At 43.6% G+C, this 16,967-nt stretch overlaps 1 protein-coding gene and 1 pseudogene across 1 annotated transcript in view; both read right to left on the reverse strand.

The window, feature by feature from the left end:
- LOC146813687 (solute carrier family 22 member 7-like) overlaps nucleotides 1-16,967 on the reverse strand; it is a 217,197-nt gene that overhangs the window by 187,404 nt on the left and 12,826 nt on the right. The window lies entirely within an intron of this gene.
- LOC146813688 (coiled-coil domain-containing protein 28A pseudogene) lies at nucleotides 820-1,802 on the reverse strand (annotated as a pseudogene).

A 16,967-nucleotide genomic window follows, 5' to 3' on the forward strand; every position in this document is an offset into this window, starting at 1 on the left:
ATGAAGTTTTATTATTAGGCACAGTAGGTACGCGGGCATACCTAACTTTACCAAGACCCGCCACAGGCACTCCCGGGGTACTAGGTCAAAGGCAGTCCGCAGGTCGATAAATGCCAAATACAGGCTGCCTTTGCCTATAACTACCACCTTCCAATAAATCATCAGCAGTCGAAATGGCTGTTCGATGGTCCCGGTACCAGCCCTGAAGCCTGCTTGGAAGTCAGATAATATTTTATTCTCTTCTGCCCATTGGAGAACCCTACTCAAAATTACTTTCCCTGCCACTTTTTGGGCCGAGTCTATCAAACTTATGGGGAGATAGTTAGATGGGTCATCCCGAGACCCTTTCTTAAAGATCGGGACGACCTCAGCACCCATCCACGACTCTGGGAGTGGAGCTCCTTGCCCAGATGCGTTAAGCAAGGAAGCAATTAGAACCCCCCACTCTCCTGGATTAAGGCGGAAAAGGTCCCCAGGCAAGCCGTCAGGCCCTGCAGCTTTCAGCGGGACAAGGGATTTAATAGAGTGTTCAACCTCCCTAGCTGTGAAAGGGACATCCACTCCTGAGTCATGACAACCAGAAGTGGGTGGGAAATTGTCTAGTTCATCCTCCATATTCACGGTATAAAGGGAAGAAAAATGCTCAAACCAGGACTCCTCAGGAATGTTACAGGTAATGAGCGAGTCTATGGGCCTATGTTTAGCTCTAATTAAGTGCCAAAATCTCCTCGGATTTTTCTCTGCACTAGCTGATTTCAAGTCACTCCAAAACTTGTCCTCCCAGTCTCTCTTAGCGGCCTGTTGAGCTAACCTATACTTCTACCGCGCAACCACCACTAACCCTCCATCCCCTAACTTCACTGCCATAATTAATTCTCGCTTTGCTTTCCGACAGGGAGCGGAGTACCAGCCAGGATTACCCTTTGGACACGGCTCCCTTCGATCGCCATCAGCTCGAATAGGTATAGAAAAAAGGACCCCTATTGATCTAGGGGTACTACTAAACAAGGAGGAAACCTCATTAGCATTTAATGTAGTGGCTGATAGCCTTGGGATAATATTTGACATAATTGCCCTTATGCCCATGACCTTCTCCTCATTGAGGACAAACTTGTGCCATTTTAACCGCCTTCCACAATTAGAAGGGCAGACTTCTCCGGTCAACCCTATGGCAGGAGGGATTACACGGATTGACAAATTCAACTCTTCCAGGTCTGTCAGCAGCCGGTCAAGATTTGAATCAGTGGCAATTTTTCTTTTGTCTTCAGGAAGTTCCTCCAGCTCCCTGTAGAGTTCCAAATGTAAGCGGGCCAATTTCTCCTGCATCCCTCGTATGTGTTCCATCTGCTCTATTGAGCAGTTGTTACCAAAGGCCTGCAGCTTCCCCGAGTGGAAGTCATTCAGGAGGCTCAGGAGTCCCTTATCCATCTCTTGAACATCAGACACATCGGTAAGAAAGGAATGCTGGATTGCATTAGACGCGCCCCATTTAGGCTCTCCCTGAGATCGTGCTCTCTCTTTTAGTCCTCTTTTTAACTTTGGTCGTTGAGCTGCAGGCTGTGCTGCAGTGTTTGAAACGCCTGTGGTTTTACTGGTTGACACAGCATTTTTCCTAGCACTCCCAGATACAGGTGGTTGGGCAGTGGAGGATTTAGGGCTCTTTCTCTTTATTTTGCGGTCATCCATTAATTCTACGTTTTAGTTTCATGTAATCTGGTCTCTTCTCAATGTACAGATCGTCTGTACACTCAGATTAATGCTTGCTGTCCGCAATATCAGTACTTCCGGGTTACACGACAGCCCCTCCCCTTGTCATTTCATGGTCAGTTGGCTGTCAAGGGTGATGCTGAGGTTGCGTGCTTGGTCGGTTGGTGTAGATGTGGGTCTGAGTTCTGCAGGCCACCTGCTGAGGTCCCATGTGGAAGTGTTTTACCTGAAGTTTTGTCCGAGCTGGGTTGGAGATAGTTGTCTCACATACATTTGGCTGCATTGGTCACGGCATTACAGAAGTTGGTTTTGGCATTGGCAGGGACCTCTGTGAGCGAGAGAATAAGTTGAGTGTCATCTGCATAGGAGATTATGTTGAGTCTGTGGGAATCTGATGACATCTGCGGGGGGTCATGTAGATATTGAACAGGGTGGGGCTGAGGGATAATCCTTGTGATACGATGCATAGGATGTCTTTGGGTGCAAAGGTGAAGGGAGATAGTCATATACTCTGTGTGGGTCCTTTGAGGAAGGAGGCAAACCACTTGAGTAAGTCTTGGTGTATGCCTATGTTTTGGAGTTTGTTGATAAGACTGTATCGAAGGCCGTAGAGAGGTCAAGGAGGAACAGGGCCACCATTTCTCCACGGTTGAGCGGTGTTCTGCTGTCATCTCCTGTGGCAATCAGTGTGGTCTCAGAGCTGTGTTGGGCACTTAATCCTGATTGAGAGGCATCATCTAAGAATGAAAGTTGCCACGCGGATTTGGCCTTGGATATATGGCATACAAGGGCTTTGAGTATGAATGAATCAGCACAGGGTTCTCATTGTTTATGATGACTCACTCTCTGGATATGAGTCTCATTCCTAAAAGCACAGTCACTCCTAGAAGCATGGTCTGATGCTTTAGTTACGAGTCCATGTCACTTATCTGCTGCCTCACTCATTTTGTGGGACTTTCACTTCTTGGAGTACAGTCTTAGACAATGGGTGTCAAGGGCACTCCTTGGGAAATAGTTGTACTCATTGGGAGTGAATATCACATCATAAAGTAGCATATCAGTCATTGGGGGTGTGAGGAAATATGAATTTTATGATCAATTGTGTCCCCTATCTTAGACCCCAACGGCTCCATGTACATGCTACAAGTACATGTATGTTCCCTCCACTTCAAGCTATGAAGACGCAAATACAATTGTGTCCAACGTTAACATGTCCTCTTTCGGATATTCCGTTCCTAAGTATGCCTTGCCACCGTCTTTATATGGTGTACTTTTCACGTTCTTCAGCTCTGGCAAGTTAGGCCCTGAATTCTGCCATCGAGCTTTTCCTGCTTTCTGCCTCTGAATGCTCCAGCCTGGACCTGCATCTGTATCCATGACCTTTGTCTTACTTCCTGCGCGGCTAACGGTGCCTGGCCCGGCCTGTTGCCTGCCAAGACTGTATTCAGCCTTCAAGTTATCTGCTCCGCTCCTCGAGAAATGCATTCCTGTCTAAGTAGTTTAGGTAAACATCCTTCCAGCTACAGAGCAAAGGGCCCGGCCTTACTGTCTCCGTGCAAGTAATTCATAGCTCCTGTTACCATGGTAGGCCCATGCCCCCTCGCATCTCATGTAGACACGTAGACACTTATACACGTACTAGAAGTCAGTATAGGATAGCCTCTGCCTGAGAGACCTTTCCTTCCAGATAATACAGTTCCTTAAACACAAGATATTAGATACGATTTGGGATTAGGTTGTTCTGACATCCCAGACTTCTGTCTCCTCATGTAGGGCTAAATGTCAAGTCCCCTTCACCCTCCAGTTACACGTCAAATCACACGTCATGCTACTGTGCGCGCACCTCTGCTATGTATTTCTGCTGACTTTGCAGGATTCTCTTATGGATCCACCCACCTGTGACATCCTCAGAATGACGTTTCTAGTACACGCCCTTATGCACGCCTATTGTAACGCCTTTTCTCATTACGTATGTGTACTCTTATCTCTCTTCTCAGCTGTTACGCCTTCTGCATATGTCTTTACTGTAATGCATTGACTATATATATGACAACCTGTCAATAAAGTATTGCCTTTTCCCTTCCCGAACCTTCGTGGTGACGGAATCCGATTGCCTGGTTCGAACCAATTCCTTTGTAAGGAATAAACCCATTTTAAAACCTCAAATACCACGGATTCTGCCTCTTATTTTTACTGAGTTATTCTTATTGAATTTTACCGCATAAATTAAGTCTAGGTAATTTAAATTTACCACAGGTGGGCTTACCCCTTGGAGCTCTAACACACTCAATAGGTGTGAATACCACTTCCAAGAGCACTGTCTCTGTTAATATTTGTAGGTTTCACTCCTTTAGGCAAAGTTACATTAATCAGGTTTAACTTTCACTCCTCACACCAGTTTTACTCATTGGATATAGGTTTTACTCCTTGAACCACAGTCTCACCCATTGGATACACGTTTTACTCTTTGGACCACTGTATAACCCATTGGAAATAAGTCTCACTCCTTGTACCAAAGTCATTTGATATTACCAGCGGGCTGGGTTTATTCCTTCATGACTAGTATTTAAATGTCCCTGCTCGTACAAAAATTGGAAAGATCACCTAAAGCCAGTAATGTTTCCCCTTATCATTACATACTTTTAGCAGTAAAAGAAATAGGGAAGGGAAACACTTTAAGATGTGTTCAGGAGCTGCCTTAATGAAAGTAAACAATGACAAAAAGGCCACGTTGAACATTAATGCAGACAGTTTTCCAAAAATTCCTATTTGAGTATCATATCTGGGCCTTTGCAGAATCTTAAAAAGTGAACAGATCAAAAAAATTTTCTCTGTAAAAGGCGTCAATCCTTCACCAATTAAGTATAAATCTCACTCTTTGGACCACAGTCTTATTTAGTGGGTGTACATGTCATTCCTTTCAGTATAACCCAATTCATTGGGCATGAGTGTCACTCCTTATAGAGCAGTCTCACTCTTGGCCATAATTAACAATTTCATGCAATGTCACCCTTGAAGTTCATGGTTTTTCTAAAAATAACTTCTGTTCTCAAATAATCTAACGTCATTCTGGACTTTTAGGGTATCATTCCAAGTCAAGCAGAATTAAATCAATGCATGCTTGTATGTGTTAATTATACTCTGCCTGATTATCATAGGTTAGGGTTTCCCATACCTCGAGTTACCAGGTTTGGAACAAACTGACCCAACAATTCTGGATGGAAAAATCACATGATAACTTTGGCTGTAGCAGGTGCTGAGTCTCATGTCCCTTTTTCTAACAAGGGAAAGAATGCATTATTTTGTTAAAACAAAGTCCCCTTACCTCTTCTACTTCCCACCTTTACCCCCTCGCTCACAACTCCATTCATTGACTCCCACTGACATTTACCGTATGCTCAATGGAGGAAGCAAATGTATGCGATAAAACTGCATGGAATAGCTGCATGGAACTCGGTACTTTTCTACAACTAGAAAAATCAGTCCGACATGGTAATTCATCATTTCAATGAGTTTTACTTGCAATTACATGACACTTGGAGTAGAAACTGTAATATGATATTTGAATTTACCATGCGGTAAAATAACTCCAGTACTTTCCAACAAGTACTTAGTGTCTTAGGCAGTATTGCTTTTCAATTCAGCCTTTAGCTGTTATGCTCACATTTTTCCTGGACTAACTGTCCACACTCTCACCCTTAATTTCACTATATGATACATTTGTCATCTCATCAGCTCTTATTTGGGTGGCTGTCATGGAGGTAAACCGTGAATGGATGTGGGCCTACCCATGCTTTCAGCTCTGCAGGGAGGAAGTGCTGGGTGATCCCCAGGTGGAGGCATTGGGTGGTCCCCAGGTGGAGGTGCAGGGTGGTCCCCAGGTGCTGTTGTTGGGTGGTGCCCAGGAGGAGGTGTTGGGTGGCCCTCAGGAAGAGTCGTTGGGTGTTCCTCAGATAGAGGCACTGAGTGGTCCACATGAGGAGGTGTGGGATGGTCCCCAGGAGAAGGTGTTGGTGGTCTCCAGTAGGAGGTGTTGGATGGTCTCCCTATGTAGTCACCCGGTCTTCTCCAGATAGAGTTCTCCAGCAGGTGCCATTGGGGCTCTCTGTACATCTTGCAGGAGCTGAAGGTCCTATCAGGTTCCCTGGGGATGCTTGTGAGGAGGAGCTCCTCTTCTGTGAGGTTCCCAAACTCACCCTGATCAGAGAGGGCACAGTGGTGAGAGGGCACCCCTGCCAGGAAGTTGTTCAGCAGGAGGCGGTTCAGGTGAAGCCCAGGAGAAACAAAATCAAGACATGGCACCATCCAAATCCTCCTGCATATCAAAGGTGGTGGTAAAACTTCATTCCGAGCAGCACAGATTCTGATGGGGAGGGGAAATGAAAGCTCAAGGCAGTGGCAGTGATGAGCGAAACATTAGGGAACTTTATGTTAAGCAGGACCCTGCTGTGGGAAGAGACGACAAACTGGCTTGGGAGAGGTGAAATGTCCTAAGCATAAAGTTTTAGACTAGATGTTTGAAACCAACAGAGTCCCAATATGGTGAGGCTGTGAGGTGAATGTTATTAAAAAAATAAGGAGACATGAGGACAGCAGGCCCCTAAGAAAGAAATGTTGAAGTGGTTGTCATGTGTTGGGAATCAGAGGTGCTTTCATGGATGAGGGGGCTTCCCTCGACCCCTAGGGCAGTGCGGAAGGAGCTCTAGGAGGGATGACAGCTACTAAGAGCTTGAGGGAGCACGGAATAGAAGGAGAATACCTGGTGGCACATCTCTGTATTCTTCATGGAGGATGAACAGAGGGAGCTGTCTGGAGAAGATGTGGAGCCCAGTAGCGGCACCACATAGCTGGGGTCAGAAATTACTCTGGCCAGCAGAGGGTTGAGAAGCTACAAGTTCTGAGGGGAGGCCTTCAGTTAGTGGATATTCCTGACCTGGCAGTGACTGTGGTTAGGTAAAGCCCCTATTTGAAATTATGTGGGGGTCGCTTGGGAGTGAAGTAGATAACAGGGGTTCAATAATGGGCTGTCCCCAGTGCTCTGTTTATCAAGGGTAGGGATAATGTGCAGAGAGGGGCTGCCCTGTCTCTGAGGTCTGGTTAGGTTTTCATGTATCTGAGTGGCCCAGAGATGCTCGTAACTTTTTGATGATTTGTCAAGGAGCAACAAACAAGGACATCTGTAAATCTTGAGCCTGACACATGTTTAATTGTCACCTAACACCTGTAGGCATTTCAAACATTTGATTGATTATAATTTATGCCAGTCTCCTGCTAGCAGTTATGTGCTCCCCATGTTAAACAGTGAGAGGAGTGGTGGATAAATGTGAAATCAGTTCCAGCAAACAAACACCATCTTTGTACAAGTGCTGTGCTAGGTGCACATTGCTCACAGACTAAGCCTGCTGCATACATGTATCTCGCTCACTGAGTCTCTGCACACAAGCCAGTGATAGCCTGTTGCATGTACACAGAAACCTGACTGAGCCTTCTGCATGAAGGCAACTCACTGACTGAGCTTGCTGTGTGCACAGAATACATGGCTAAGCCTGCTGCATGCATACTGCTTGCCGACTGACCTTGCTGTGTGCACACTGCTCATTGATTGAGCCAGCTGTATACTGCTGCTTGGGAAGTAGGCCTGCTGTGTGCACACACTAAATTATAAAAAAAAACAATGGATGAGATGCTTGAACTAATTTCAGCCACTGTTAAATACTCTGACCGCATCCCAATTCATTGCTATTTTTCACCTCAGTTGGACCCAGCTATATGCAAATCAGTGTTGACCCTGCTCCAACAGGAACAGTCCAGCCCAAACTGCCAAACAAAGTTCTCCTTGAACTGGAACACAACCAACCCTTTGCCGATTTTGCCCTAATGGGCTCATTATCAGAGAATAGCTTGGATCCAATGACAAAGTTTGCATGGGTCTCATGTCTGGGCATACCCATGCCAAGTAGGGTGACACATTAATGTATACGAAAAGTGATGGATTGAATACCTGAATGAATTGGAGCCACTTATAATTACTTGAGTTGCATTCCAATCCATTGATATTTTGCACACAATGCCACCATTAGTTTGGACCAAGGTATATGCAAGTCACTCTTGATCCTGTTCCAATGGGAATAGTCCTGCCCAAAGTTCCACACCAACTCCTCCCTGAACCAGAACACAAGCAACCCAGGACTTGTGTTGCCCTTATTATGGGCTCATCTACTGTGGAAAGCTGGTTCCAGTGACAGGAGGCCTGATTCACGAAGGTAAAATTAAACTGAAGTCTAAGTTTACCACTATTTTGATATTCACATAGGCACGTATGAGTAGTAGTTTTACTACTGTGGAGTCTCTCCACTTGGGCTGAATAGCAGCACTTGGGGCGGAATCCCCGCACTCAGGGTAGAGAACTCCTCACATAAAAGGATAGGCTGGTCCTATCTTTTTACGTACAGAGTTCCCCCAAACACACTCCTAAACTTACAATTAGAATGCAGTTTTGTGAGTAATGAAAAGTGAAAACTTACGCAAATGTGTAGGATTACCTTTGTGAACCAGGCACATAGGGGCTGCTTACGATGGCAGTCGGACAAGCATCCAACCGCAATAATTTCAGAATCAGGACTGCCCGACAAGTAGGTGACAATCCTGACCTCCGAATTACGATCTGACCGCCGTGTAGGTGGTTGGAAACATGCCCTTTTGCATTGAGGCTTGTGCTGCGGCCCGAAAATGGGTATGTTAAGAAACATTCCTGTACTATGTGACAGGCACCATGGATGTCTCAGGGGGCACTCGGGTGCACTCTGTGCCCCATAGCAGAGGCCCTGGTGGGATGGGGACCCTGCTAGGAGCCCCCAAACTCGCTTTCCATCTGTCTTTTCATGGCAGTCGGACCTCCATGAAAAGGCAGAGGGAAAGGGACATCATAATACTGATGACAGTGCCTGCACAGGCAGTTACTTTGACTTTGTCCCGGTCAAAGACGACCATATTTCTCAATTTGGCTTTATTGATTTTTAAGCACTAGAAAATGTTCATTCTTTAAAAAATCATAACTCTTTTTCCTTACATTGGATATTTGTTGTTTTGGTGCCTACTTGTTCATAAAAATATAATCTATTTTTATAAATTGGGTTAGACTTTTTATCTGTGTTGTGTCTTACTTATTTAAAATATTGTTGTTTTTAAATGCTTTATACACCTGTCTCCCAATTTAAGCCTACCGGCTCATTGCCAGCTGCCAAGGGTTGAGCAAGGTTTTAATTTATTGAGACCCTAGCTGAAACTACGAATAAACCACTTTTCAACACTGTGCAACCATTTAAAAGCAGGTCCCCAAATAATGCCTTTCTACCCCTCAGAGTTAAGGGCAGGGCTTCACACTCAGACCAGTTTACATTAAAATTAGTGGCAGTAATGTTTTGTCTATACATGTTTTAAAACATTCATCAGATTGTCTCATAGATTAAACAACATGTAAAACATACATAAGTTAGGTAATCCCAAATCCACAACAGAGAATATTAAAAGTCATTCATAAGAGTAATACGGTTAAAAAAAGAATACCCTATCCCTATTTCATGAAGCAAATGTCGTCCTTTGCTAAATGCCCATTGTTTACATTTAATATGAGTTTTTTAGAGGCTACATCCAGAAATTATGTTAATCTCTCAATCAAGGTGTTTGTTTGTGGCTGAAAGCTTTCTGAAGCAATGCAATACAAATGTGTTTTGAATGTAGCTCATCCCTGGAGAAATGCAGATAATATGTTCTAATTAGTCTGCAGTTTGGGGAATTAGATGTGTACTTCTAGGAACCTTTTAATTGTTTTAACTGAATGTACAACAGACAGAATCTCATAAATGTTTGTTTTATTGATGCCTCTCAATTTGAATCAATGGGGCAGATTTACAAGATAGTGCCGCATCTGTAGAGATGTGTCACTTTCCCTGCGACACCCTGCGAACCCCTTGCGCCACCATGGATGCGCCGTATTTACAATGCAGGCACCATAGCGCAAGGATTGTTAGATGCGTCAGAAATTCTGACGCATCTTTTGGGGCAAAAGTCATGCATTGCTGGAGTAGTGTCATAAGCACGAAGCAACTCCAGAAATGCATTTTGAGGCCTATTCCCAATACACTGTGTCACTCCTTATGCCTGCTTGAAGCAGGCATAAGGTTTTGATGCAGTGGTATCCTAGAAGTGACACTGCAAAATCTTGTAGATTTCACTGCGTCACTTTTACGAGGCTTTCCTGCATGGGAACGGCCATCCTGCATTCATTATACCTGACGCAGGTATAATGTGACGCAGGGCTTTAAAACGTGACGCATCTCCCTAGATGCGTCACTTTGTAAATTTGCTGCATTTTTTATGCAGCTGCATGCTTTACAAAAGTGACGCAACGGCAGCGCAAAAGTGTTGCAAGGGACTTTTAAATCTGCCCCAATGTATTTCCCGCCGGACTGAACGTATGATTCGAAACGTTGCCTACGATATTTTCAACATGATACTTTAAATAGATGTCTCAAATTAAAGGGCTCCTGTAGAACTTCCCTAATGGCTCTTTAGGGGGTTAATTATTGCATCTTCAAGAGATCCTTAAGCAAGGGTAAATTGTGTTCTTTGATAACGGAATTGATTTGATAAACAGAAAAAGCTGAGCTGGTCCTATTGTTCTGTGTCAGTTCTTGATAAATCAAGCTCCTCAGTGAGGTGGGTTTTGCAGAGGATCAGTCACAGAAATAGTTGATTTTCCAAGCCAGGAGTACTGCCTCAATCGATGATAGACTAAATTCAAGTCTCATGATCACCTGATTTGTGGATCTTCTTAAGCTGAATTAAAGACGTGCATTTAGGATACAAAAAAGTTGTAATTTATTTTCCTTCTTTTCATTTAATACCATCAACCCATCAGTATGATGTGGGTCAGGTTATGCCCTAAAGGCCGATGAGGTGGGCAAAATTGCATCGCCTTCCGAATGTTCATGCAAACATATTTTAAATGCTTTTTTATTATTAAAGAACCATGACCTGTATCTTCACATCTGAGTTTATGGATGATATAGAGCAGGAAGTAGAGCATTCTAAGGTGTCCTTTCCTGGTTTAAGAATTACTGATACCCTTGTTCTGTTAAGGTCATAACTCATATCTGGGCCTTTGCAGAATCTTAAAAAGTGGACAGATCATTGTTTTTTTTCTCTGTTAAAGGCGTCAATCCTTCACCCATTAAATATAAGTCTCACTCTTTGGACCACAGTCTTACTTACTCGGTATACATTTCATTACTTTCAGTATAACCTCATTCATTGGGCATGAGTGTCACTCCTTATAGAGCAGTATCACTCCTGGCTTGAATTCACAGTTCCATGCAGTGTCACCCTACTACTTCATGGTTTTTCTATTCAAACATTAACGTCTGATGTCACACCATCTTGCTTCATTCTAGGCTTTTAAGGTGTCATTCCAAGGGAATCAGAGTGAAATTAATGCATGTTTGTATGTGTTCATTTTGCTCTGCCTGGTTATCATAGGTTAGGGTATTCTGCACCTTGATTCACGAGGTTTGGAATAAACTGCTAAAAGAACCCTGAAACCGGCCCCAGGATGCTTGTTTCCAGTCCAGGGAGGACCTCACTTGACAGTTCGGGCTGGACTGTTCCCACAAGGAACAGGATCGAGAGAATTTGCATATGGCTGGGTCCAAACTGGGGTGGTGTGGTGAGCAAAAGAATGCTGATCCTTGTGACTGGGGATGAATGTTTGCATTGTCCAGCATTCTGTCCATCAATTGTATATTTTGGAATAAACTGACCCAATTATTCTGGATGGAAAAATCACATGTTAACTTTGGCTCCAGCAGCGGCAAAATCTCATGCCGCTTTTTTTCTAACGAGGGGAAGCATGCGTCCTTTGGTTAAAAACAGTCCCCTTACCTCTTCTGTTACCCACCTTTACACCCTCGCTCACCACTGATCCATGCATCGGCTCCCACTGACTCTTGTTATATGCTCAATAGAGGTGGCATATGTATGCAGTAAAAACTGAAGACTAAAACAGAAGATAACTCCCGCAAAAGCAAAAGACCAGATGTACAAACCTTCCATTTTGTGGGTCGAAAATTGCATTGTTTTGCTACTCACAATTTGTGACTCGCAAAATGGAATGTACAACAGTGTCTCAGACACTATTTGTGATTCCCAATGGGGTCACATATAACCTGCCTCATTAATATTCATGAGCCGGTTGCAATTTCTGACCTTATTGGAAATGGCCAGCACTCACAGGGATGGTGGCCTGCTGGGGTAAGCAGACCACCATGTCTGTGGCTGCCTTGTAAATAAAGCAGTTAAAAGAAAAATGAAAACAGGATGTTATGTTATGTTAAGAATTGCTTAATATAGTGCATGTCTTATCCCGGAAGGGATATCTAGGCGCTTGGAAGACAGAGCTAGTATAAGGAAGGTGTTTCACTAATTGCCAAGTTATAAGGTGTTTCTTGAATTCTGTAAACCCTATTCATGTTCGTAGAGTCAGTGATAGTTTGTTCCAATGAAGTGGGCTCAGGTGAAAGAATGCACGGCCTCCATATTTAGCCATACGAATTTGGCAGAGGCATAGAAAGAATTGGTTGCTTTATAACAAGTTTCTGCTGGGGGTATAGGAATTGAGCCTGTTATGTAGGTACTGAGAGGGATTTATCAGTTATGCATAGTCATTTGAACAGCTCTCTTGCAGATCGGAAGCCAATATAAGGCTTTGAGTGTGGGGGCTGATGGAGTCCTTGAAGGCAGGTTGTTAACCAGCAGAGACACTGTGTTTTGGCAACCTGTAGTTGGGACAAGAGGGATTCATTAGAGGCAAGAAACAAGGTATTGCATAATCCAGTCGGCTGATGACCAGCGCCTGGGTAAGTGTTTTACGTTACTGCAATGGGAGCCATTTAAAGATCTTTCTACACATTCTACTAGGAGAAGGGGAGGGGCCTAAGTCCTCTGGCCATAAATCCTCAGTCCAAAGACTTTGGGCTTTGCCAAAAATAAGAATTTCTGTTTTACCATTTAGCTGAAGGCAATGAGAGGACATCCTGGAGGCAGGTAGAGAATCTGTGTTTAACATTCTCAATGTCCTGCCTGAAAGAGACAACCAATTGAGTGTTGTCATTATATGAGAGTGTTTCAAAACCAAAGGATCAGATGGGCCAAAGGCGCTACATCTATATTGAAAAGTGTTGGGCTCAGCGAAGAGCCCTGGGGAACTCTTTTGTTCAAGGGGAGAGTCCTAGAGTATAATGGTTCCCATAGAGATTGTTTGGACTCAGACTTTAAGGAATTTGCTCAACCAGTCAAGGACTAAATCCTTGATACCTATCTGCTGCAGGCGTAGCAGTGAGACTGTGTGCGAGATGGTATCAAAAGCTTTCGATAAATCAAGCAGCACCAGCTTAGCTGGTTGTCAATTTTCAAGCAACATTTTAATGGTGTCTACTACTGCAAGTAAAGCAGTCTCAGTGCTGTGAGTTGGTCTAAAACCGGATTCGGAGATGTCTAACAGATTGTTCTGTTCGAGGTAGAGCATAAGTTGTTTGCTAATGTGGGACTCCAATATCTTTCCAAGCAGGGGAGGGGAAATATGGGATAGTAGTGGTTGGGGTCCTTCTGGGGGGTCCTTCTGGTCAGTGGTGGATGTCCTCAAAATAGGAGTTACGTGGACTGCTTTCCATATCCTTGGAACTGCGGTTGGGCTCAATGATTTGGTGAGAGGATGTAGCCTAATGGCTAAGGCGGTCAATCTCTAATGTGGGGAACCGACTTTGAGTCTCAGCAATGTCGCTCAACATCCTGTGATTCTGGGCAAATCACTTAATCTCCCCGTGCCTACTGATGGAGCAAGGACTCGTATAAAAGAGACTTGCTCGGATGCGATCCTCTCATATACCGTATAACACTGTATTAATTATGTTTTGTGGAAACTAACGTACACCACATTCCATATTCTAGATAGAATGACGCTTGCATATGTGTTTTACTAACAAGTAACTCGATTGAAACTTAAAATGGCTGCTAAAGCGGGAAGCTGTATTGCACATGTGTCAACTGCATCTACGCAGTATGACGAGTCTTTGCTTGGAGGGAATTTTCGGCTTCTATGCACTTGCTTTTAAAATGGCCGCTTGGAATCTCACATGCTAAGCATCTGCCTTGCCGAAACTAAAACATGCTATTTACTAAATGCTAATGCAGAGAGTCCTATTAAAAGTAAATGGGATTAGAGTAGTGATAGGTGGTATACAGTGAAATCATTTTATTTTGATTTTAACATGTTTCTTTTTGACCTCTTTATTAGTTCGTATTTGGGCCTCTGAGCGACGCTTAAGTCTATACTACACAAGACTCCTCATGCAGGCGCAGTAACAACCAGCCAGAAGCCATGAGGTTGTGCTTGGATCCCGTCCAAGGCCGCGCTCGCAACATGTCCTGGGAAAGTGAGGGACATCCTGCAGGATGAACAAGACAACTGTTATATGTATAATTTTTGTTGATAAAATGTGAAATGCGAGTGGGAAATAAAGCTTGGGAAAATAAAGTAAGGGGCGGGAACACTAAACAACAAACTAGGGAAAATTATTAAAACTTAGCATGGTGTGATGATCATCCCCCCTTGCTCGTCCAATCAGAATTAGGAGTTTAATAAATTTGAAACATTTAGGGGTGGCACATACCATTAGGAAAGTATAATTGAGGTGGTTTAGCTAGTTAGTTATCTGTGGCTTGTGTTGCTGAGCTGATGAAAGACCGGGATGCTCTCCGAGACCTGAACAAATGCTGAACAAGAATCGAATTGCAGAACTTAGATCCTAAACTTAATCAGAATTAGAAGAAGATCGCGGAAGAATCGAGGAGGGAAATTAGGCAAAGAATTAGAAGACGATCGCAGCAGAATCGAGGAGGAAGATAGTGTCAGAGAGGGGTATGACGCAGGCATCGTATTTAGAAGAGGTCACCTATCCTGTCCTGTAACCTGTCCTGAAGCTTTGTCACCTGAATCTGTCCCAGGTGACCTTCCCAGCTCCTTGGCAAAGGGGTTGGTTTCCACACCATCCTAGGTAAATATAATTCTGTGTAGTATGTCATTGTACTGCTCTCTTTTTCCTCTCCTCTCCAGGTGCTGTCATTGTTGGTAATAATGTTTGAATAGACGAATTACCTAGTTGTGTAAATTTCAATCTTCCTTGGAGAAATGGAGTTCTTACTGTATATGAATTTGCTCTCGTGAAATTAACCAAATAAACATTCAAAACTTTCCAGAGTCTGTGATTATTTCAAACCAGAAAGGAATTAGATATATGTCATTTCACCATCAACTAGTTCCAACTAAAAGGTCAATTGACCAGAGGAAATAACTTTTTGATCAGTGAAAGATTAGTTAAATTAACAGGTAACTAATCAAGTGTAATCGTAAATTGACGCCCCCAGTGGGATTTACTAGCCTATGTGAATGTGTGTGAGTTTACGGGCCCAGGTGAGTATATAGTAGTTGACTACCTGAGGTTGGTAACCCGCTGGATCACTACAAAAAATGAATGTGTCCTTGTGTAACACAACTGATGCTCATGTAGAGCACTCTGATGCCTGATACATTTGGGTCGAGTTTGCACTATATAAAACTCAGAGGGAAAAAAAATGATTGGTTGCATAGTTCCATGATAAGGGGAGAGAAGTGAGATAATTTTTTAGGGGCAGGGATCAGTAGGGTAGCCAGACTTAGCCATGGCTAGTGAGTTCATCATTTGGGTTAGTGGGATGGGCTGAAAATAGTTAAGTGATTTCGGGCAAGAGTAATGTTGAATAACAGTGAGGGGGATGAGAGTGGTTTGAAAATTATTGTAAATATTGTAAATTTTTCTTTGAAAGTGAGTTGCCACGGTATCGCAGAAGACTTGAGATGCTTGGGGGGAACAGGCTAACAAGCCTGGGGTTTGGGAAAGGATTTTACAATTTTAAAGAGTTCCTTGGAGGAGTAACCGGCCTGGTTGATTTTAAGAAAAATACATATTGATTACGAGCAATCTTTATTTGAGCATGATAAGAGCGAAGTGCCTCTTTGAATATGGGGGTGGATTGGTGCTCAGCCTTTGATGTCTTAAATATCATGATTAGTGGAATTTGGAAATTGATCAAAAAATGATCCGTCAATGTTAGTGGCAGTGGGGTATCAGAAAGTAGGAGCTTACTGGTCGAAAATATAAGGTCCAACGAATGCTCTGCTTCGTGGGTGGGGCCAGTTTTCATTAACTGTAAGTTTGGCATTTCCAAATGTGTTAGTAAGGTAGGGACCTCAAGATCTGTGGTATTGTCAACATGATAGTTAAAATCCCCAATCAGAAGAAAATCATGTGCGGCGAGTACGTGGGGTGCACGTTGCTCTGCTAGATTAGAGCTAAAATCCTTTTTTGGTCCAGGGGGACGGTAGATGGGGGGACACATCCAGGAGCTGCCATTTGTGGGGTGGAGTTTAAACAGAATCAATTCAACCCAGTTGGTGAGAAGAGAGTCAGGGATTTCGATTTTGAAGGTCTCACAGAAGGGTTGGGCTATTCCACCTCCCGGTTTGATTCCTCTGTCCTGTCTAATTTATCATTTTCAGGAAGTGCTATCGGAATGCTGGGTAATGCTGTCTGGTGTAACCAAGGGGCATATCTACAAGGACGGCGATAAATAGACACAAAGCGCGCTTAGCGCTTATCTATTTATCGTCGTCTATTGCTTGATTATATCGCCTTGTTAGCGTGTTATTTACAACGCGTATCCCCAGGGCGATATAATTACAAGCGATAGCGGGGAGATCGCCATTTTGCAGGGAACATCGCTGGTTTTACAGCGATGTTCCCTGCAAAACGGCGATAACCTTGCTGATACGACCCACAGGCACAATCCACCCCATTATAGGTATGCCTAATTCTGCATTTTAGCAGACGTTAGTTTCTGGCGAAAACAGTGGTTTTCGCCCAAAACTAACGTCTGCTAAATGCCTTGGCGGACTTGTAAATATCGCAATGTGTACATCAGCAATATTTACAAGGTTGTCCTGCCCAGTGACGCCCACTTTGCATCTCAATAGAGATGCAAAGGGAGGCGTTGGGTAAAAGGGTGCTAACATGCGCTAATGCATGTTAGCACCCTCTTGTTAATAGGGCGATATTTTTATCTCCGCTTTTTTGGCTTTAAAAGATAAAGCCCTTGTAAATATGCGCCCA

The sequence above is a fragment of the Triturus cristatus genome, chromosome 6, assembly GCF_964204655.1.
Source record: "Triturus cristatus chromosome 6, aTriCri1.1, whole genome shotgun sequence".
Classification (NCBI taxonomy): Eukaryota; Metazoa; Chordata; class Amphibia; order Caudata; family Salamandridae; genus Triturus; species Triturus cristatus.